Source organism: Nilaparvata lugens, chromosome 3 (assembly GCF_014356525.2).
Source record: "Nilaparvata lugens isolate BPH chromosome 3, ASM1435652v1, whole genome shotgun sequence".
Taxonomy (NCBI): domain Eukaryota; kingdom Metazoa; phylum Arthropoda; class Insecta; order Hemiptera; family Delphacidae; genus Nilaparvata; species Nilaparvata lugens.
The window spans coordinates 87,823,585-87,847,496 of NC_052506.1; the positions used below are offsets into that span (position 1 = coordinate 87,823,585).

Sequence of the window (23,912 nt, forward strand, 5' to 3'; positions counted from 1 at the left end):
TTCTTCTGAAAGAAATGTAAGAAAAATATTCACTTTACAAAAAAAAGCCATTAGATGTATGTGTAAACTGACGAGATATCAGTCCTGCCGAGATTATTTTAAAATTGAAAGTATTCTCACATTTCCATCTTTGTTCATATATAAGACTATCCTTAGCACCGTTGATAATAATTTTCTACCCACTAATAGCAATATCCACAGTCATAGAACAAGAACAGCTAATAACTATCATTTACCTAATGTTAATTTAGCAATAGCAAAGAAAAATCCATTTTATCAAGGAATATTTTTTTACAATAGGCTCCCAAATGAAATAAAATCTGTTAAAACAAATAAAAATGTATTTAAAGCCCACTTGAAGAAATATTTATTGAATGGTGGCTTCTATTCCATAAAGGAATACATGAATAATTAGTGGATACATTTCAATAATATTGTGTACTTATCAATTAATAGCTGTGATAACTTATTGTACTTTTGTGTTTTGTACTTTGTGACATTGATCATTTTCATGTATTTTATTTGTTTTATAATAATTTGACGTTTGCCATATCTGTAATGTACAGTTTTTATGCAATAAAATATTTATTATTATTATTATTATTATAGAATCAGCATCGCTATTTTTCTATCTTTATCCACTGCTATTATAACATGGACTTCACTTATAAATTAATGTCCTTCTTTCCCCAAAACCTATCATTCAACCAACACCCTTATGAAAACGTATCCCTATATATTTCTCTATATATATTAGAGTGAATACCAAAAGCATTAATAATTTCCTACCAACTCCTTGGACTAGTCTATAGTGAGGTCCACGTTATAATGGCAGTGGAGAAAGATAGGAGAACAACGTTGTCGATCCTCTCTGTCTTGTCTATGCCTTCTTGACTGTAGCTGATACAGGTTTATTGATGTGATATCAACTGTTCATTCTCGCTTTAGATAATCAATTATATTTTTTATTAAACAATAAATCATATTTTTCAATAATTTCAAAATGAATCTCCATAATTACATGATTATTAATTCTACATTGTTAAAAGCCGATCTGTCAACAGAGCAAAGCGAGAGAGAGATAGCGCTATCCGCTTTGTTGAATGATAGGCAAGGATACCAATACCATTGCTAATCAAACACTGCCATTATAACGTGGACCTGACTATAGAGTCATTGCGCACATGTTCACATGAATATTTTAGAAAACAGCGTATAAACCACTCGACCACTGTTTGAGTTAGACCAATTATTGTTAAAATCAATTGATTTTAGTTCAATTTTCTATAACTGGTACCGTACTTATTGAGCTAATTAGATGATAAATTCAATACCGTATGCGAAAAACATTCTGTTTTTCTTTGGTTGTGATAAGAGAGGCGATTCTTTGCAATATGAAACAGTTCTGCTGATTTTGGGTTTGGATATCAGTTTTTGCTTTGATTGATTATCATCTCATGGCTTAATTGCTGTTCTGAAGCTGTAATTTGAATTGTTATGGAGCTGGAGCTGGAGGGAATATTATGCACGGTCTCCGAGCAGGCTGTCATGCTGAAGGGAATTTTGTCACCGTAGTGGGAAATTTTCTATGCTAGCCGGGAATGCGAGTGGCTATGTAGCATCACTGTTTCTGTTTAGTGCAGTTCACAGTTCAGTTCAGTTGTGCTGTCACTGTCTGCGCCTTGCTGTGTAGTGTCAAAGTAGGCTAGTAGCGGACGGTGTGAGTTTTGATTCATCTCATTTTCTACATTCATCTTGGAAAATCTATCTTGAGGTTGAAAATCGGAGTTGAATCGATTGATTCTATCGTCTTAAGTACTTGTGTGAAGTGTGTTCTGTGTTTTGGCATCTTGTGATCGGCTCAGTTTGGGAATTGGATTTACTGTTTCGTTGAACTCTCACCAAAGTTGCAGGAGGAGTAAATTTTCTCAAAACATGGAATTATAAGGTGAGTACAGTCTATTAGAATCGGTTAAAACAAAGTCGTATTATTCATCGACATAATTGAACAATTAAAACTTCCAAAAACTATTTTTTCTTAGAGTTACATTCTTCTCAACAACCAGATGGCCGCAAAAATGTTCATTTTTTTGCAGCTTCTGCATTTTTTGTGGCAGTAACAATCTGATACATTGACCAATCAACATTTCCAGCCCATTCATGCCAATTTTGAGCTCAAGCACAAGAAGTTGGCTTGATAAGAAATAACTTTATTATTAGATGTCAATTTATTATTGATAGTTTCAGATAGGCGTACTCTCGCTTAACTTACAGTTTTAGTTAAATGAATGAATGCTGAGTTACTCGGCTGACTCAGGTCAGGTGTAATCCGAAACACGGGGGAGTAACCCGAGAAAAATATCTGACCACGCTGAGATTTGAACCCGGGGCCTCTGGTTTACTAAGCAAGCGTCTAAACCAATCAACTACGTCCACTCCAGATTTTTCATCAATACAAATTCTCATTTTGTTATATTGAAGGAAAATAGTTGTAGAGAAATTAATTCTTCTCTCTTTAATCGACAATCTTCTTATTCGTCACCTTCTCTTTATCTCTAGTCTACAGGATTTATTGATGACAGAACTCTAGATAGTTTTATTTATTTATTCTCATGCATTCAAGTGCAATTCACATGCACATAGCCTTAATTATCGTTACATATTTATCGGTATTTTATTTTAGCCTAAGAATTCAATGTTCTTAATTTTTGCGACTTTGCTTGCTGGGGCAACTGATTAATATTCTTCATGTTGCAGTAATTGTTTGGAAATATATTGCCTAATACCTTTACACACGATTTAATTGTGTTGTAAGAAGGTTGATTTGGAAAAATTGTAGGGAAGGCACCAGCACATAGTTTTACTTTTTTTCTTGGAACAGTCACATAAGAACCATCTTCACACAAAAACTTGTCTAAGTTTTAAGTGCCTTTCCTCCACGTGATTATTTTTAATGTACAAATTAATAAGGAATTGATCGATTCCATTTAACATCTTATAAGTTTATTATCGTAATCACAATCTCCCAACTGTAAAGATTCCTCTAGGATCTAGAGTCTATCAATTTCTTAACTAGGTACCTATTGAAATTGGCTAAGATTTTTAAATTTTTGTTTAAAGTAGTAGGTACCGTAACGTGACTTATTGTTTCTTACAGCATCGAGGCTAACCTAGATATAGATATATAAATGAGTATATCTCAGTGTTCACTAATAGGCTACTAATAATACTATTTGTTAAAAATAACATTTTTATAATTATCGTTAATACATTTCGAATTGAAATTTCCAAGTAGCCTACATTTTAGTAGCCTATACCGTAGCTAATAGCTTACCGTATTGTATTCGAATAGGTAAAAGATTACATTCATCAGAAAAGCCTAATATTCAATTTTCATAACTGATAAACGTGATGATTAGATTAGAACATCTACTACAAAGCAATATCGTAGACACATATCAAAGTTAGTAGACAGACTCTGTCTACTAACGTTGGACACATCATATCGCTTTAGATTTAAACTAGGGCCTTTAAATGAACTGTGGTCCTAATTAAATGAATGAATAATAATTAGCTATCCCTATTGCATGGATTCGAAATTTTCTGCAATCCAATTTACTTCCTACTGCTTAGGACGAAATACATTTTATTGAACCAGCGGTTCTACTAGAAGTACAGATAAGAAGGAACACTTTGGATTTTACTCTGTGCTAGAAGTTAATAATATTGTGTGTAAGTTACATCGTTGCATCGAGTTTCGTAGGTCTAATTCTACTGTACTTGGACTTTGAAAATGAAGAAATCAAGTTGAAAATTGAAAAAATATTCCTGTGATGTCCATTTGTCCAAAGTTATCATCAGCAATCCGCTTTATCAAGCTTACCGTTTGATAAATCACGTTATTATTGTTTGAGAGTTAGATAACAGTGTCATTCCTTCGTGCTAATTTCCAATTCATTGCAACAGTTGAAATCAGAACTATTGCAAAATAATTTCAGCCTTGAATTTCCAAATAGAAACAATTCATTCCATAACCATCCAAATATGCATTTCATTTGGTAAAATATGTATTATTGTTAGTCTGTGTTTATAGTGTAGTTTGACATTCAATGACATAACTACACACTAAAATATAGTATTGACGAGAATTTTCCATATATATCTATCTACTTTTCCTAGTTCAAATAAAGTGATATTGTTATTGAATAATGTACAATTATTCACTACACAATTGGTATCACAATTTTTCCGTTATTCTACTTCCGTTTTCCTTCAAGATTCAATTTTACTATTTCATGTTTTATTGGATGAAATAAGATTATTGATTAGGTAAGATGCTTCATTTAATGAACAGTTTCTGATCTCCCAAAATTGCACTAAACAAGAATTAACCTATACGAATACCAATTACAAAGCATTTTAATAATCCCATTACAAGTAGGCCTACATGCAGTCAAGTTTTCTTTTCCCCAAAAAAATATATTTATGCATATATTACAATCCTTCTTACTACCAATATGAAACAAATATTGTTCAATTTATATCTGAATTAAATCAATTTGTAAGGTGTAAATATGATACGGTACCGTAACGCAAATAATACTTTCTTCATCTTGATACAAAAAATGTTTCTGCCCCGTAGCAGAAGCATATCGTCCAGGAATATGTGAATGATGTCCTGTCTCAAATATTATCAGGCTAAAGTGCCATTATGTTGAAGAGCCTCCTCATATGATATAATTTTTTTTTTAATCTGAACTTGATCACTGTCGTTTTAGTGTTTTTTGTAATATTTTTTTATTCATGATATGACGCCATCAATCCTACAATTGTGGGTAATGGATGAAGAAGAAGGTATAAAGGTGTAAAGCAATAAATACCTTGAAACATTAACATTCTGTTCTGAGCGTCCCTCAATAATTTCCTTATATTTTAAACTTCTCATTCTAGACCAATTCAATATCAGGTCTTCTTATTCATCCTTACTCAAATTAATAAGAAGATTAACTTCGTTTGCTCAAGGATGAATGATGCTAAGTGGACCATAAAATTCACATCTCCTTATTGCAGTCATTTGAGAGGCTTTTGTTCTGTAAAGAATGTCAATAAAGCTTATTTATTTATTGCAGTTATTTACCTTGAAAGTTTTTTATTACAAAATTACAATTTAGGTGAATAACTATAGTTTCTTGGGTGATAATGCCTGTGAATCAGTTTCAAAATCATGAAATCTTGATTTCCTGTCTACTCAATATGCAATGATAATTCAAATGTTCTAATGATTATTTGACTTTTGCCATGTTGTGCCCAAATAGCAAGAAGGGGACAACTGTCAACCTGTCTTTCTGTACCTTATCACTCACTAACAATCCCTGCTAAACTTGAATGATTAGATTCTCTTTTAAGTTTGTACAGCTCTGTTTGAATGTTGTTTTGGACTTGCACTTACAACAGATTTAATGGTTCATTAGATTTAATGAATGTCCTAGAAACCGGGCCCTAGATTTTCGATGTATGGTAATTTTGAATCAGAACTCTGATATAATTATGACAATGTTAAAAAGTAGGGTCACGGAGAATCTGAGATGGCTCTTAAATAACCCACAATCTAGATAATAATTTTTAATGAAAATTGTCCTTTGAGCCTTCGACAGTGTTGAACTTGATCATTAGAATAATGAAATCATTAGATTACAATTAATATTTGACCGAGCGAAGTGAGGTCTAAGATTCAAGTCGACGGTTTGGCATTTCTCTTAATGTTTAAATGTTTATATGTTGCGCATTTACGGCGAAACGCGGTAATAGATTTTCATGAAATTTGACAGGTATGTTCCTTTTTTAATTGCGCGTCGACGTATATACAAGGTTTTTGGAAATTTTGCATTTCAAGGATAATATAAAAGGAAAAAAGGAGCCTCCTTCATACGCCAATGTTAGAGTTAAAATCAGACTATAGAATAAAATTATTCATCATAAATCAGCTGACAAGTGAATACACAGATGTGTGAAGAAGCCAGTCTATTTCTGTATTTCCATAAGGTCTATAGTTTCAATCAGGTACTTGTGGATGAGAATACTGCGCGAGGTCTACAGTTCACAGAACTACTAGTTTAGGATAAGAAATAAGAGTACAAAATTAATGGTTAGTCCTAGTGACTAGTTTTAATAGAAGTAATGACAAAAAAATAGATTACAATGATTTGAATCATTATTTGACAATTTCTTAGTATTTTTATTCAATAATCATTAGAATCGTGAAATTAATGTTTTACTCCAATGAGCATTTGAACGTTTTCATCTCCTGAGACGTGTAGTGTTGCGTACGCGGCCAGTACGGTGCAGGTCTGCAGAGTGTACGGCAGAGGACAGACAGACACACTGGCAGACTGGCACAGCAGACCAGTTCTATCGGTTGCGTAACGGCATTTTAATATACAGTATGAGCCGGCCAATACTACAAGCACACAAACATGGTTTACATAAGTTTGAAAGTTACTCCAGAAATTCTTCAACTTGTTTTTTATCCAAATAAGATGCTTCTTTACTATAACCAGAAATGCTGCCATTGTTTCTTTGCAAATGAGTATGAAAATTAATGCAACTGCTCGCTCGCCATACCTGTCATTCCACTACGAAATGTTATCAACTTTGTTGAGCTGTGCTGGTTGGGCGTATACGGGGATCAGAACGCTTTTGCAGTCAGCAGCAGCCCACTCAAATATCAACAAATGGCCATTTGTTCTTCTCATTTGCATAAATTGTGTTTCAACCACCACCGCACATCAATTACCGTACAAATCTCTCATGAAAAACCACTTATTCATTTTTCACGGGTTCATTTATTTGTATGTGTGGTTATAGCTCAATATAGTTTTATGGTCTACATTCGCTATGGTATCGTATCTCCCTGAAAATAAAAAAATAATGATTTAAAAAAGGGTAGAACAAATCCTAACTAATACCATTGATTCTTTGAACGCTACAGATTCATTCTCATTCCCTAAACTCATAAAAATATTACTTGATTGGTCTCATGAAGACTGAATCATATTTTTTAATGAATAACCAATATATTGTGCCCAGTTTTGCCTCAGTTTATTAATACTTCCAGCTTATTCTAATCAAATCACATCATTGTCTGGTCCATAAAACCTCAGTTTGCAATAGTTTATTAATACTTCCAGCTTATTCGAACCAAATCACATCATTGCCTGGCCCATAAAACTTTAGTCTGCAATGCAACCTAGTTGTGATAAGGGTAAATCCATTCCTCTTTATATATTTCAAGATCCTTGATAGTTTGTGAAAGCTGTAATATCTGAAACTTTAAGCTCACAGCTTTTTATACTCATTGACGATTGAAACCGTTTCTCATGTGGTAAAATCCACATTTTCATCTATAAATTTGCCAAGTTGGTGTATGTTTTCGCTTGTATTTGACCACTAAGATATAAGTAACCTTCACGAGATTGAAGCTCAAATCAAATCAAACTGTTTATTCCTCAAAAAACAAAAACAATACATATATGTTATAGGCAGCAATAAAATTTAAAATATAATAGCATTATAACATAACTGACTACGAACCTAGTAGCCTATGTTGATAGTAAAATGTTTGTAAAATATTTCTAAAAAATACATGACCATGATTAGGCCTACATACTATGACATAAGCCATATCTGTGCAAAAAATTTTTCGAAATAGGTTATTGAAAATTGAGACTCTATCTCATTCCAACACTCTTATATTATGATGTTAATTGAATCTTTTCCAATTTAAATTCCACAAATAGGCGTTGAATGTGTTGACTCGAATGTGTGCTGTGGAACGTGCGATGTTATTGTCAGATTAGTATGCGAGTAGGCAGTTGAATGATGTAATAGTGGGAGTGTAAATGCCTCTTGGCTTGTTTGGAATGATCACTAGGAACGTACTAGACGGGAAACAATGCACTGTGGTTCTTGTTACGATTTCATGTGTAGTACAATTGGTAGAGGGACGTTGTACATTGAAATTTGATCGGGTACTCCTTCCACAATTACGAATAGTGGTTGAACGAAGTTGAGAGACTTCAGTGGCGCCATTGAACCAAACTGCTAGGGGTGGGGTGGGGGGGGGCAAAAAACCAAGAGGTATGAGGGGGGGAGGAATAAGCCCAAAGGATAGAGGGTCCTGGGTTTCCCCAGAAATGTTACATTCGAAGATGTTATATGCTTCATTTTCTCCAGTTTTATACAAATGTGGTTGACGTATCAATAAAAGCATATAGGCCTACATTATTAGTTAATCATGAAGAATTTATTAGAAATATAGGCCTACAGAGAGGCCCTAAAGTAGGAATACACTGAAACAGATTTCCTAAAAATCATGGAAAAAGATTAATTTTTCTTTTACAATGACAATTCCAACAATTTCATTGGGGATCTTATTCTAATTGGAAAATAACTTTCAGTTAGAAAGATAAAGAAACATTAAGCTGTTCCCATAATTCTCACCAACTCTGTACATACATTATTGATTGTGCCCTTTCTTTTGCTTTCACTGTGACATCTTGCAACTTGTTAATTCTCACGTTGAAATTTATGCAATAACTCACTTATTGTGCCCTCATCAATAATTGTACCCATTCTATATTTAAGCTTCAACTATACCACAGAGAAAAATATATTCTTTATTACTCCGTACCCATACCTTCAAGGCAATTTTGCTACATTGTTGATACTGTAGAAGGAATTATACTACTGCTGTTTAAAAAAGTATCAAAAAATATAAAGAAAATAAAAATCTCAGTACCCTTTTTTTGAAATATTTTATCACAACATGTTTTGGTCATTTATGCCATTTTCAAGTGATATGAATTAAATAAATAAATACTACTGGAAGATTCTTATTTTGACCATATATTAGTGTATTCTTTGAATGTCAAAGAAGAATTTCATATTATTTATAAAGCAGCAAAATTAAACAGAGATAAAATAATAAACTTAATCCAATTAGACACCAATAACCCCATTTTTGATAGAATCATGCGAATTTAAACCCAAAATTTACAGTCCTAGTTCATAAATACATTATGAATACACTAACATATGATCAAAATAAGAATCTTCCAGTAGTATTTATTTAATTCATATCACTTGAAAATTGCATAAATGACCGAAACATGTTGTGATAAAATATTTCAAAAAAAGGGTACTGAGATTTTTATTTTCTTTATATTTATATTACAAGTAGCCCTATACAGAAAAGAGATAAGTATCAAATCAGTATGGAATTCTAAGGATTCGTGTAGATGGACCCGCATTTTCATTATTCATCTGATCCTAGGGGGGGGGCTTAGACACCCCCTGCCGTGGCCAAGCCCCCCCCCCCTAAATGGCGCCCCTGAGAGACTTCCACCCATTATTGCTGCAGTTCTGTTGAAACCGGTGGTTTGCATCTAGTTCGCTGAAGTAGATTAAATGGTTCGTGCAGAAGACGGTTGTGAGAGGCTCTTGATGTGAGCTGAGGTGAAGGCTGGTCAATGTTTAAATGGTGCGTCGGTTAAATAATGCGGATCGAAAGGCTTGCGTGTCTCGTGGTTGCTCTTCTTCTTTCTTTTTCGTGACAAAAACAATCCCAGCCTGGAAATCTGATGAGGTGTTACAGCATCTCACTCACTCCTCTCAACTCCTGGACTAGTTACCATGAGTGTGAGGGGCAGACTAGATTGGTACATAAGTTACAATTTTATTACAATACAATACAAATAAATTTTATTTCCATCAATATACAAATAAACAATCTAATCAATAAAATGTACATAATATTCGAAAATACAATATATGAAATTTACTACAAATATAAATAAATTGCATTTTTTCGGAAATTAACCTACTCAACTATGGGAAACCCATGTTCTAGAGCAGGTGTAGTAGTGATACAATCAAATTTAGAGTGGGGGTGCAAATACATTGGGTAAGTGAGCTTACATATTGTTCGAAATTATGTTTTCTATATTGAATCTAATATTGATTTGGTTTAGTACAGTTCAATTCAGTTGGATTACATCGACATTATTTCTTCAAGAAACCCATTATCCAGGACCAGGTAGAAGTTTGTCGATTGCTTCCTTTAATTCCTTTCGCTGTGCATTAAAAAATCATCAAATAATTTTTATGAGACTTCCATCTAAGTGAAACATGCCTGGATTACATGGAAATTATTTCTCCAAGAAAACCCATTATCCAGGACCAGGTAGAAGTTTGTCGATTACTTCCTTTAATTCCTTTCGCTGTCCATTAAAAAATGATCAAAGAATTTGTATGAGACTTCCATGTAAGTGAAACATGCTTGGATTACATGGACATTATTTCTTCAAGAAAACCCCTTATCCAGGACCAGGTAGAATTTTGTCGATTGCTTCCTTTAATTCCTTTCGCTGTCCATTAGAAAATTATTAAAGGATTTTGAATGAGACTTCCATCTAAGTGAAACATGCCTGGATTACATGGACATTATTTCTTCAAGAAAACCCCTTATCCAGGACCAGGTAGAAGTTTGTCGATTGCTTCCTTTAATTCCTTTCGCTGTCCATTAGAAAATTATTAAAGGATTTTGAATGAGACTTCCATCTAAGTGAAACATGCCTGGATTACATGGACATTATTTCTTCAAGAAAACCCCTTATCCAGGACCAGGTAGAAGTTTGTCGATTGCTTCCTTTAATTCCTTTTGCTGTCCATTAGAAAATCATCTAAGAATTTGTATGAGACTTCCATCTAAGTGAAACATTCCTGGATTACATGGAAATTATTTCTTCAAGAAAACCCCTTATCCAGGACCAGGTAGAAGTTTGTCGATTGCTTCCTTTAATTCCTTTCGCTGTCCATTAAAAAATCATCAAAGAATTTGTAAGAGACTTCCATCTAAGTGAAACATGCCTGGATTACATGGACATTATTTCTTCAAGAAAACCCCTTATCCAGGACCAGGTAGAAGTTTGTCGATTGCTTCCTTTAATTCCTTTCGCTGTCCATTAAAAAATCATCAAAGAATTTGTATGAGACTTCCATCTAAGTGAAACATGCTTGGATTACATGGACATTATTTCTTCAAGAAACCCCTTATCCAGGACCAGGTAGAAGTTTGTCGATTGCTTCCTTTAATTCCTTTCGCTGTCCATTAAAAAATCATCAAAGAATTTGTATGAGACTTCCATCTAAGTGAAACATGCCTTACCCTTCATAGTTGAGATTCTTATTATCATTCGAGATTATTAATATCGTGATTAAATTCATTTTAATGTGAAATTTGGCTAAGTTTGTGCAAAATTTATTTGTCAAAATTTAAATTGATGAATGATGAATCTTTAAAATGTTAAAGATGTTAACAATATCCTCTTGAAATTAAGAGAACACAAAATCGACTTGTTTTTAAAACAAAAGTTCTTGGATGGCTTAGAGGTCTTATGCCTGACTATCTAGAGACCTTATTCAATGTGGTTTCTTAGTTGAAATACTCTGATAATGATGGCTATGCATTGGCTAAATGAGCTGGAATTGGAGAGTGAGCATGGTTAGTGTGAGTGTGTGAGTGATTGGTTGCTAATTTTTCTTTCTTTCTTCTTTTTATATTTTTCTACTTCTCTATACATAAATTATCAGATATTCATTCCTGCTCGCAGACGTAGAGTTTTGTTCTCTCAGCAAGCAGTATTTTTCTATCCAAATTCACAAATTAATCCTGGTTTAGCATGATGTTATTGTTTAATAAATTAGACTTTTATGTACTTTATAAAATATTAACTTATTACTCTAATATTGTTAAGCTGTATTATTTTTTCTCATAATTAGTAAATATTGTGAATTGGATTGAATAAAATTTGAATTTGAATTTTTTTATTGATTTGGTTTAATTTAGTTTCCATGTTTATTTTGGACTAAAATTGTATAGAAATTGTACACGTGAAATTCTAACCTTAGCTTGGACTGTGTCATCACCTATAAATTTGGAAGAGAAATAGCACAATGACTATTTTATTATTCTATCCACCAATTTTATTACAACAGTGTCATTTGCATCGTAAATAATAATAAAATTTGCTCCATGTATCGAAAATGTACTTAACCTGTAGCAGCCCTTATACCTGATTCAAGTTGAATATTACTACTCTCATTCCAATCGTTGATCTAAGTAAACTAAATGCTAAAAAATAGGCTGAAACCAAGAACAATGGGATGAAAATAGGCAACACCCAAACTGTTCTCTTTCTATTGTTTTACATGGAAACAACAAAGTTTATAATTGAATTTGGATTCTTGATGTGTGTCATAGGAAAAGTATAGCATTGATATATTGAATTCCAAGTTTATTCTGGTTTAATTTTTTTGGGCAGTGCTATATGATTCCATTTTTAAATCATACGATTCCACACGACTGAGGCTCGGTTGCACAAAAGCCGATTAATTTCACGAGAACCAATCAGAGAATTCTTTTTTGAAAAGACGGCTTCTGGAATTAACCACGATTAAAAATTTAACCGGCTTTTGTGCAACCGGCACTAAAGTGTTCAATTATATTCGGATTAGTTTTATTACTGTAGCATTATCATGGTACTTGGTACATGATATCGTCTTCATGGGTCTAATGTCTTGAACCAATATTCATTCATTCATCTCTTGGAACACTTCCCTAAGCAGTTGTTCGCTGATATGTCCTTCCAGTATTCAATTTGCATAAAGTTGTAGAATTGATGCCCAACCAGCAACCAGCCCACCAATTTCAGTGACGTCTGATTTATTGACAGAGGTTCAAGGGTGCGCTACGCTACGCTCCCATCCGTGGAGGATGGCTACATCATAGTCCACTCATCTATCAATACCAATCTATCAGTATAGTCTATATAATCTATCAATACCAATTTATACACATGCCCTTTCATCGAGTTGCCAGCTAGAGCATTGATATTTAGCATTAACGGTCTGTGTGTAGTGAAAAAACTTGTAGCCGATTAAGGATGATTTTTATTTCATTTTTGCCGCCAATCAATCGTGCGTTTAGTGCATGTTGCTCGCGTGATTTGGCCCCATTCATTCCTAGCTCGAATAGTTTATAAAGTCCGCACGATTTAAAGTCCCACAGCGCTGCAAGCATTTCCAAAACAGATTGCCGGAAATTATGCGAAGTGTTATTAAACATCTCTCCTGACTCGGCCTGTCTCCAAGTTCCCATGCACGGTGCTCCAACATTTTTGATAGTAGGTCTCTTTCCCAGACATTTCTTAAACTATCAACTACTTTGTATTATCCCAAATACGTCTAAAGATGCTTACATACTTATGCGCCACAAACACACGCGAATTTCGATTTTCATTTGTTGATTATGTATGTATGTATCTTACTGTTTCTGTACAAATGCAGATATAGGCTTATAAGAATAGCATCAGCTGATGAAAAGTCAAATTTGCGTGTTAGTGGCGCATAAAATCTGTATGTATCTTAAGAAACTTCAGCCGGCTAGAAACTATACTTTTAGAGTTTTCGACTGGTTTTGTAATATTTAATTCATTCATATATGATGAAAAATATCACAGAGACACAAGAGTTAGGTCCAAAGAAATATAAAAATATACAGGCCTAAAATAATATTTTACGTACTATTTTTATTGTAATTCGTCCCATTATTTTGGTTGCCATGGAAAAAATTGTAATGTGAAATTTTCAGTTCAATATTATCATCAAAATTTTTATAGTTTTTGCTTTTTAAATGTGATTTTGTGTTTGAAAATAGTTTTCTTGATTTTAAAATTTATAAAATAGGAACTCAGGTAGTGAAAGTGCAAATTTTTAGTGAGAAAAATGAAGAACCCAAGACATAACCTATAAACTTGAGTGTTGATAGGAAATGACATTGGGTAATACGGCTAGGCAGAACATCCAAAAGGATCTCTCTACCGATAAAAGCCATAAGAATAAAATAAATAAAATTGTAATTATAGAAATATTGCAGGTATTGATCCCCATTACACAACTATAAAAGAGTAAGAAAAGCGTTGTCAATCAGTTTCGTGACTATACCATGCGAATACTCGAAGAATTATTAAAATACGAAAGAATAGTGTACTTTAGTAGAATTACTGTACAAGCTTTCCTTAAATTATTATTATTATTATCAATAACATCGTTATTTCACCGTTTGAAATTGAAATTATCTTTATTCTTTTTCTTAGAAAGTACTAACAATATGCAATATACATATACAAAACTATAAAATATAAATAAAATAAAACTATATATAAATAAAATTTGACAATAAAACTTGAAGAAGGTTCCTCACATGGGCAAAGCCTGTGTGCGATATTTTTTCTATGAATACGTCTAAAATCTCAATACATCAAGCATACAGAATCTTCATTCATATTTTTCTTTCAACTGTTCCTGATCCTGAGCTATTAATTTCCATTCATGTTACAATTTCCATATATGTTTATAGAAAAAAATTAAAAATCACATTTTCCCCCTAACTGATTGTTGAGAGTTCAATAAAACATTATTCTTTTGTGTTTTCACTGTATTTAACTGAAATTATTACTTATCTATTGATATGATAAGAAATTTACGATTATTTTACTTTTTGTTTCAAAATTTTCAACATTCTCGATAAATTATGTAAGTTCTAGGGCACAAATTCAGCGCCACATGAATCATTAGAAAATGTGGTTTTAGACACTTTCATGACTCAGTTTTTAAAAGCTATTTAGTTTTAGTGTTGTTTGTTATAGTAATAATATATTCGTGACCAACAGATCTACTTCAACTTGTTATGGGTTTGCTTTCAAGGTGTCCGTGGAGAACGTTTTGATTTGTTGTTTAGATTGTATCTCGCGCCGTAATTAATGACCTTACAAAATGCTCTGCTCTGCACTAGCATGATTCTATCTGCACTTTCCATTTTTCGCATTTTCCTTTGAAGTAACGCTCGGTGACACATTGGTGTTGTGAAATAAGTTTTAGCAGAGTTGTTCGCACATTCCTCACCTGATCTACTTATGCAATAAGTTTAAATTTTCGTTTTTCAACCTCTTCACTTACATGCAAAATCAACTGCAATAATTCATTTGGACCCCTCTATTCGTTGCGGCTTATAAAACTTTTAATAGGAATATATCATCTAAACAGAGTTGATTTTCTGTTGCACTTTTATGGCAAGATTTATGCAAATGAACAACCAACCATTTAAGGAAAGTTTTCAAATAAATACTGAAAAACCTGGTTATTCACATCTGCCATCATTAACCAATTATGCTAAATTCTATTGATTGATTGCGTTCATTTTTGTTTATTTAATTTATTTATCACATTGTGAACAAATACTTAACATGAGGAAAGGCACAACAGGCTCATGCCCAAGACTGTCCAATTTCCAATTTATACTATACTGTCCAAATCAAAATGTTGGCTATGTCACTTTCACTTTTCAAAATACAATTTACGCTCTTCAATACGATAAACGAGTAAAACGAAAAAAAAATTATTTTTGAAAAAATCTCTGATCCACAAAAATTGTAAAGTCAGAATTGCTGTTTTTACTTTCCTTGCCCTATTACCATAGGTAAGGAAAGTATTGCTTTCCAAAAAAAATTAAGGTACCCCAATTTGTAAATTACTATACGTTTCAAGGTCCCCTGAGTGCAAAAAAGTGGTTTTTGGGTATTGGTCTGTATGTGTGTGTGTGTGTGTGTGTGTGTGTGTATGAGTGTATGTGCGTCTGTGTACACGATATCTCATCTCCCAATTAACCGAATGACTTGAAATTTGGAACTTAAGGTCCTAACACTATAAGTATCCGACACGAACAATTTCGATCCAATGCAATTCAAGATGGCGGCTAAAATGGCGAAAATGTTGTCAAAAAACAGGGGTTTTCGAGATTTTCTTAAAAACGGCTCCAACGATTCTGATCAAATTTATACCTGGAATAGTCATTGATAATGTCTATCAACTGCCACAAGTCTCATATCTGTAAAAATTTCAGGAGCTCCGCCCCATCTATGCAAAGTTCGATTTTAGATTCCCGATTATCAGGCTTCAGATAAAAATTAAACAAAAAATTTTGAGTGGAAAAGATTAAGCATAAAAATCTCTACAATTAATGTTCAGTAACATTTTCACCTAAAATTGAAAATAAGCACGAACTTCGAGAAAATGTTAGTATTCCAATTATTGCAAACTGTTGGCAACTGTTGATTCTATTAAATGATTCACTATGAAGAGATAGCAGACCTCGTATGTCTCCAGCGTTATTGTCCTGTCACCAGCTGGCTCAGATCTTTTTTTATAAGTAGACTTGAGATGCGCGGGAACACTAGCGTCAGGTGATCAATTTTCATAACGGCAAGGAAAGTTGTGTGAGTGCGCCACACCAAATTTTTTAAATTATTTAAAAATATATAAGAAGTTTTGGTAGATTGTAATAGCCTAAACTGGGTATTATTACACTGTATGTGTTAACTTCTATTTAATGTGTAATAGTATATTTCGCACCTAGGGCCGAAAATGAGACTTTTCTGGCTCGAAAACGGTTATCAAGTCCGAGGCCGTAGGCCGAGGACTAGAAAAGATTGAGAGCCGGAAAAACATTTTTGCCCATGGTGAGAACGTTTTTTTTCGCCACACAGAAAAATAAACAATATATATATATATATGAGAATAATAATAAATTATTCTCATTGTCTATTATAAGCACTTCCAAAAGCAAAAGTGGAAGGTCATAGCTCTAGCAAATCTGAGGTAATCTGAATATCAAGAAATTGTCCAAGTATTTTTATTTTTTATTCTGATTTGTCTAAATAACCTAAAAGATTATGTTCAATTATGTAAGAGGTTGAGTTTATACTTTTTATTCTTCCAAATGACAATAAGATGATATTATTATAAATGTTTTAATTATTGAATGATAAACACAAATAATGAAAAGTTTTTGATCAGCTGGTTTATCACACTTGAAAAAGTTTTTGATCAGCTGTTTTGGCACACTTGAAATTTGGCCAATCTGATGTGATCTGAATGTCAATGGAAGTTTAGGTTAGAAGTTCTATCCTTCTCTAAAAATCGAATTATTTGAATAGTTTATAATATATATCTTATCTGTATTTTATTCATTTAAATAAAATGATAGTATATTATTACAGAATACTTTATTGAATTCTAGAAGCATAAAATGATTCCGTTTATCCACCATGTTCCTTGATAAACGCTTCACTAGGAGGTTTGAGGTTAGATTCTATTATACTCTGAAAATTGAATTTGAATAGTTTATAATATCTCATTTGTATTTTATTCATCCAAATAAAATGATAGTATCTTATTGCAAAAACTTTATTCAATTCTAGAAGCATAAACTGATTCCGTTTCATAAACTATTTTGTAAACACGTTCACATCAAATCAGAATCAGCTGACTTCAAGGTTATTTTACAGCCCTAGGGCCGTAAAAATTTTACCGGCCTGGTCAGAAAACAATCACTTTCGGCCTCCATATGACGCACGTAAACCAGCTCTTTACATCCAAGTGGGGCGAAAACATATATACAGTAGCTATATCTCAGTAATTTTCTAAGTTCTTGGAAGATTTGTAGGAAAAATAAAAGAACACTTCGTTTGCCTATAGTGTACAGTATTTCTAAAACCAGTAATCCTGATTATAATTCGGATTATGTTAGGATTTCAATTTACTCCAGGAGGGAATACCATTTGCACTAGAAAATGTTCTAGAATATTACATATAACCATAGAGGAAATATACAAGTATCTTGTATCTTGTACGATTGTAAGATACAAGTATCTTGATGTGTACATCAATGTACACATTGATATAACTGAACTACATAGTGGTGAGGATCAGTAACATTCAATATATCAACCAAATGTAGATGTTGATTTTTTAGAAAAAATGGTTTTGTATAATATATTGTTCAATATTCTCTACTATTCGTAAACTAACTATCCTTCTGAATATTACGAGTAATCAGAGCTTATCAGTTTGTGCAGTTAGTAGACTATCAACTTAGACTAGACGATTCATTCATGAATATTATTCATGAGAGGAATGATAATTCGTGAACGGAAAGCAATGAAGGAAAATTTACATATCATTCAACGTTCATGAATTCGTTCGGTAGAATTGGATGTATCATATATTATTAATAGCAGTCGTAGTAATATATTAGAGTAGTAGTAAAATATTGGAAAGTTCCTAAAATACTTCAGCTGTGGAGTTTCATTGACTGGAATAGTAATGGAATAAATAAGTTGGTTCACATCATGAAATTCAAGCTCGTGCTATGTTAATCAGTTTACTGGAGCCGTGGAAGACTCTTGAAATAGACTCGGCTAACCAAACTACGGTGAGCGTACACACAACTTCAATTAACTGGGTTTGGGCTGAGGGTTTGCAACCACAAACTTGGCAGGTTGAGAGCTGAATTTAATACAATAACGCCCACAATATGACAGCCAGAAAACCAACGGAAAGAACAACTTCATTGTTGATTTGAAATTGTGTTCGGATCACGCCACATCTCTTCCACTACCTGCATGCTATCTTTAGAGCAACTCTTTTATCGCACTGTATTTTCAGCTTCAGGTCTGTACTTTTGTTTTGAATACAGTGTGAAACCAATTACAACGGTGGCCGATAAAAAGTTTCAGTCTTGAATTATGGCTTTTGAAAACGCAAATCAAGGATTGTGAACACAAACTTGCCATAATTTCGCTTGCTTTCTTCTTTCATGACTTGCGGTGTAACTTTATGGTGAAAGTTTATGAACTTTTATCTTCCGTATAATTACTAGATATATTTGTGTGTTAGGTACTGTATTTCTTTTCCTAACTTTCCATCAATCTTGATTGCCATACCAAACGTTTCAATAAGACAGATTACTTCACTATCTTGTTTCAAAATAGAATCGGGATTTTTAACACATCGGTTACATTTTATTCTTCTCATTTACATTGTCCATAATAACTAAACTGTATATGATTATCGAATGTAAGATAGTTCTAAATTTTCGAAGCCTAGCGGCTGAATCTCTAATTCCACTTATTCATACAAAATAAATAGGATGTAGGCTATTTGTACAACTTAGATTTTGATTTAATAAAAATGCATTATGACCGTCATGATTGCATTGCCGTCTGATTCTTTCATTCGTCCCCATTGTATTAGGTAATGTAATTTTACGACGGTTAAATATGATTGGTTATCCTGTAAGTGGCCTTGAGTGTTGATTCTTATATATATATATATATATATATCGGCTCGGTGCCCCGATATTAGACATTATTGGCAGAGCAATCAATAGATGATAAATAAAGAGCAAATAATTGGTTATTTGTTTTGAAATTTATAGAACTGTAAATTTAATGATATAAGAATATATATATATATATATTCTTATATCATTAAATTTACAGTTCTATAAATTTCAAACAATTACCAATTATTTGCTCTTTATTTATCATCTATTGATTGCTCTGCCAATAATGTCTAATATCGGGGCACCGAGCTTCGCTCGTTATTTTTATTTATTGGTAGACAGAACACAATCCTCTAAAATAATCGTGTTTATATTTCACAGCTGGCTATTTATGTCATCTTATGAATTTCGGGGATGCGGTATTTTGATTTTTCGCATACTCACTCGCTCACTCACTTTTTTACTATCCACAGCTGTTTCAGCCAAGGATGAATTATCCTTTTAATGTCGTTCAGTGAGTTTTCACCAAGGATGAGACCCAGTGCAATCGAATGTTTATATCATAAACCTACTATGTTCCAAATTTCGTGAAAATCGTTAGAGCCGTTTTCGAGGTCCGTTGAACATAAATAGCCAGATATAAATATAAAAATACAGAATTTGCTCGCTTAATATAGGATCAATTTATTTGATTGATAGTGCATTAATTTGCTTCGTTGTAAGAAAGAAAATGGCGGAATTATACATCTGTAGAATAATCTTACAAGTATAATAATTTATTTTTGTCATACTTACTCAATTGCAGCTGTTCTCCATGGATTAAATCAAGCCGGTAAACAGCTGTTTGCAGAACAAGAAAACATGTGATTTTCATTACAGCATACTATACTGTAAAGAGATCCATATGTTCTCTTTACAGTCGATTATGTTAGGACTCTACTGAGTCCTAATAACATCTGAGTAATTAATATACTAACCCAAACAATTAAAGAACTCATTTAAGGAATTTCAAGTTTTAAGAACTCATCTGAAATCTTATAATTTAGGCCTTTATTATTTTATTTTAGCTCGAAGGGTCTGTCTGTTATGAACTAGGAGCTACGGGCTAGGTCATGTTTATAGAATGCAGTAGCTCGAGCAGCAGCAGGTAATGGTTTCTGTTTCTCAGCAATATTATTCTTTCTCAGATAAGTATGACGAAAAAAAATTGTACGTAACTTGTACGGTAACGTATTTACCGCATTCGTATGATAATTCTGCCCTCAACTACATTTCGGGCAGAAACAATCATACTTATGCGGTAAATTATCGTTACTGGACTTGTTACGTAAAGTACTATTCTGAACTTTAGTAGTAGTAACAACTATGATTGAAACTTCTATAATGTGAGCCACTTTTGGGGGAGATGAATTGCACCATTCATCATTCTCGTCTATATACATCAAACAATATGTCTAGCATTTAGTGTGCTCGAGTTACTGAATGGGGTGTTGAAGTGCGAACTTTTGAAAGTTGTATGAATGGTAGGAGTGTAATAGCATAACAACTGATAGGTGATTTTGTCACCAGCAGCATATTTGGCCGTCAACTTGCACTTGTAGCAGAGCAGAGGTGGCGGGCACAGGCACAGGCACACTGGTTCTGGCTTGCTCTTGATGTATTGATTCAGCTCCCAGTAACTGGCTCCATTCTGCTAGGGGAAGTATAATTTCATCCCCTTCTAACAGTACTTGGGTTGCTTACTGGCTCCCCTTCCCGGTTTCCACGGGGCGGATTAAGTGTCTATGTGTTGTGTGGAGGAGGAGGTGAAGAAGAAGAAGAGGTGAAGAAGAAGAAAAGGAGGAAGAAGAAGTAGACGGAGGAGGAGGAGAAGAAGAAGTGGAGGGAGAAGGAGAAGAACAAATGTGAGAAGAAACAGAAGAAGAAGAAGAAGAAGGAGAAGGAGAAGAAGGAGAAAAAGGTGACGAAGAAGAAGGAGGAGGAGGAGAAGAAGAAGAAGAAGAAGAAGAAGAAGAAGACGAAGAAGAAGAAGAAGAAGGAAGAAGAAGAAGAAGAAGAGAAGAAGAAGAAGAAGAAGAAGATGAAGAAGGAGAAGGAGAAAAATGAGAAAAAGAAGAAGAATGAGGAGGAGGAGAAGAAGAAGAAGAAGAAGAAGAGGAAGAAGAAGAAGAAGAAGGAGGAGGAGGAGTAGAAGGAGATGACGAAGGAGGAGGAGGAAAAGAAGAAGAACATACGAAAAGAAGGTTGAAGAGGAAGAATGATGTGGAAGAAAAGAGTAAAATAGGATAAGAGAAATAGGAGGTGGAAGAGAAGAAAGAAGAAAAAAAAGAAAGAGAAGAACGAGAAGAAGAAGAAGAAGAAGAAGAAGAAGGAAAGGCGGAGAAGAAGAAGAAGAATAAGAAGAAGGAGAAGAATATAAGAGATGAAGAAGATGAAGTGGAAGGAGGAGGAGGAGAAGAAAAATAAAAGAAGAAGTAGGAGGAGGAAGAGCAGAAGGAGCAGAAGAAGAAAAGAAGAAGTAGGATATGGAGAATGTGGAGGCGAAGCAGAAGGAGGAGATTGAGGAGGAGGAGAAAAGGAAAGAGGAAAAGAAGAAGAATGAGGAAATGGAGAAGAAGAAGAAGAAGAAGAAGAAGAAGAAGGAGCAGTAGGAGAAGAAGAAGATAAAAGAAGAAGGAGGAGATGGTGAATGTGGAGGAGAAGCAGAAGAAGGAGGAGATTGAGGAGAAGAAGAAGAAGAAGAAGAAGAAGAAGAAGGAGGAGGAGGAAGAGCAGAAGGAGAACAAGAAGAAAAGAAGAAGTAGGAGAAGGAGGAGATGGAGGATGTGGAGGAGAAGCAGAAGAAGGAGAAGATTGAGGAGGAGGAGGAGGAGGAGGAGGAGGAGGAGGAGAAGGAGAAGAAGAATGAGGAGATGGAGAAGAAGGAGGAGGAGGAAGAGCAGAAGGAGAAGAAGAAGGAGGAGGTGATGGTGAAGGAGAAGGAGGAAAATGAGGAGGAGGAGGAGAAGAAGAAGAGGCAAAGAAGTGTAGGAGGAGAAGGTGAAGAGGAGGAGAAATAGGATAGGCCACTGGATCCAAGTGAAAAGCACTCTCTCCTTTGGCTTGAACGTTGTGAGCGGTGATAAAATGCAAGTTCGGTCGTCTTTTCCTACGTAATGGACGAGTTAAACTTTGAGAATACATTAGACTGTAGGGAAATACTGTTTGCTACCTCCCTCACATCTTTCATCCCTCACCATTCGCCCCTTCAAATTGGTCATAATATTGTGAAAAACTGTCGTTACTCTGATTATAGGGTTCTGGATTTTGAGTAGCTAACTTTAGCCGAAAATAGTAACAGACTGATTAATTTATTTTATGGTTGGTTATAATTATTCATAACTCATACTCTTGATGAGTTTTTTCAATCTTGAAATAACAATATCTTATATTCATAACTTGTGAGGTTTCTCAATCTTATGAAAGATTTGGGGCCGGTTTCCGAGCTCTGGATCTATCTAAGTCCTAGACTTTAAACAGCTTGAGTCAGAAAATTGGCTTTCCAAAACGGGGCGTAGTCGCAGCTTTTATAACAGTAGTCGTAGTTTTTATTTTCTCATTTCTATAATTAGAAACGTTTTCCCCTAACGAAATTAGCCATTCCTAAATAATTAAAAATAGCTGGAACTTTACACTATTTTCTCTTTATTTTATTTTGTGTTCAATTTTCTAGTATTTCAAAATTTAATTCAAACCTGACTATGACAATGAATGCGACTACACCCCGTTTTTGAAAACCAATTTTCTGACTCCAGCTGTTTAAAGTCTAGGACTTAGCTAAATCCAGAGCCCGGAAACCGGCCTTCAGTCTCTTATCCAGCTTACTTTGAAGTCTTTGATATTGGAGTCTGTAATTCGAAAATGTGAAAGTAACACATAACCTAGCTACATTATTATTATTATTACCTAACTAAATTTGGACTGTTTTATGAATTACAAAATTGGCACCGTTTCGGACTTGACTCTGTGGTACATTTCTGAAAGTTGTGTAATTCTGAATAATTGAATAAACAAATTGATATTTTGTTCTTGTAGTCAAATGATGATACTTTCATCCATGATCAGTTTGAAACGTCTTAATAACTTTGTTTTATCGATTGGTATGTTAACAATTGAGATATTAAATGTGTAATTCTGAATAATATAATGAATAAATTTATATTTTATACTTGTAGTCAAGGGATGACACTTTGATCCATGATCAGTTTGAAACGTCTTTATAACTTTTTTATCCATTAATTGGTACTCTAACAATTATTGAGATATTGACTACAAACTGATAAACGTTTATTGTGAAGCCAAATCAATTACTTGGTTATTAACTTGTTCAACAAATTTTTATTTTGTTCCAATGGCATGATAGAAGACCTATGATAGAACACCCATAAATATGTGACCTTTATTATTTAGATTATTTCTCAATAATTATTACCTATGTTTACAGATGAAATTAAATAGATAATGCATTTATTCAAATGCTGATTAATATAGAAATATTAATTAACGAAAATCCTAAATAAATGCTGTAAATCACCCCGAAGACTTCTGCTACTGCAGACATTGACAACAGGGTTAACAGCTAGATGGAAATTCGATGAGAACTACTATCCAAAAATTAGTTGCCAGCCCGGGA

At 33.7% G+C, this 23,912-nt stretch overlaps 1 protein-coding gene across 1 annotated transcript in view; it reads left to right on the forward strand.

The window, feature by feature from the left end:
- Nucleotides 1-1,636: 1,636 nt before the first annotated feature.
- LOC111049602 (SH3 and multiple ankyrin repeat domains protein 3) overlaps nucleotides 1,637-23,912 on the forward strand; it is a 293,883-nt gene continuing 271,607 nt past the window's right edge. Inside the window, exon 1 of the mRNA XM_039422937.1 lies at nucleotides 1,637-1,948. The gene's annotated coding sequence lies outside the window, so the exon portion shown is untranslated. The remainder of the gene's footprint in view (nucleotides 1,949-23,912) is intronic.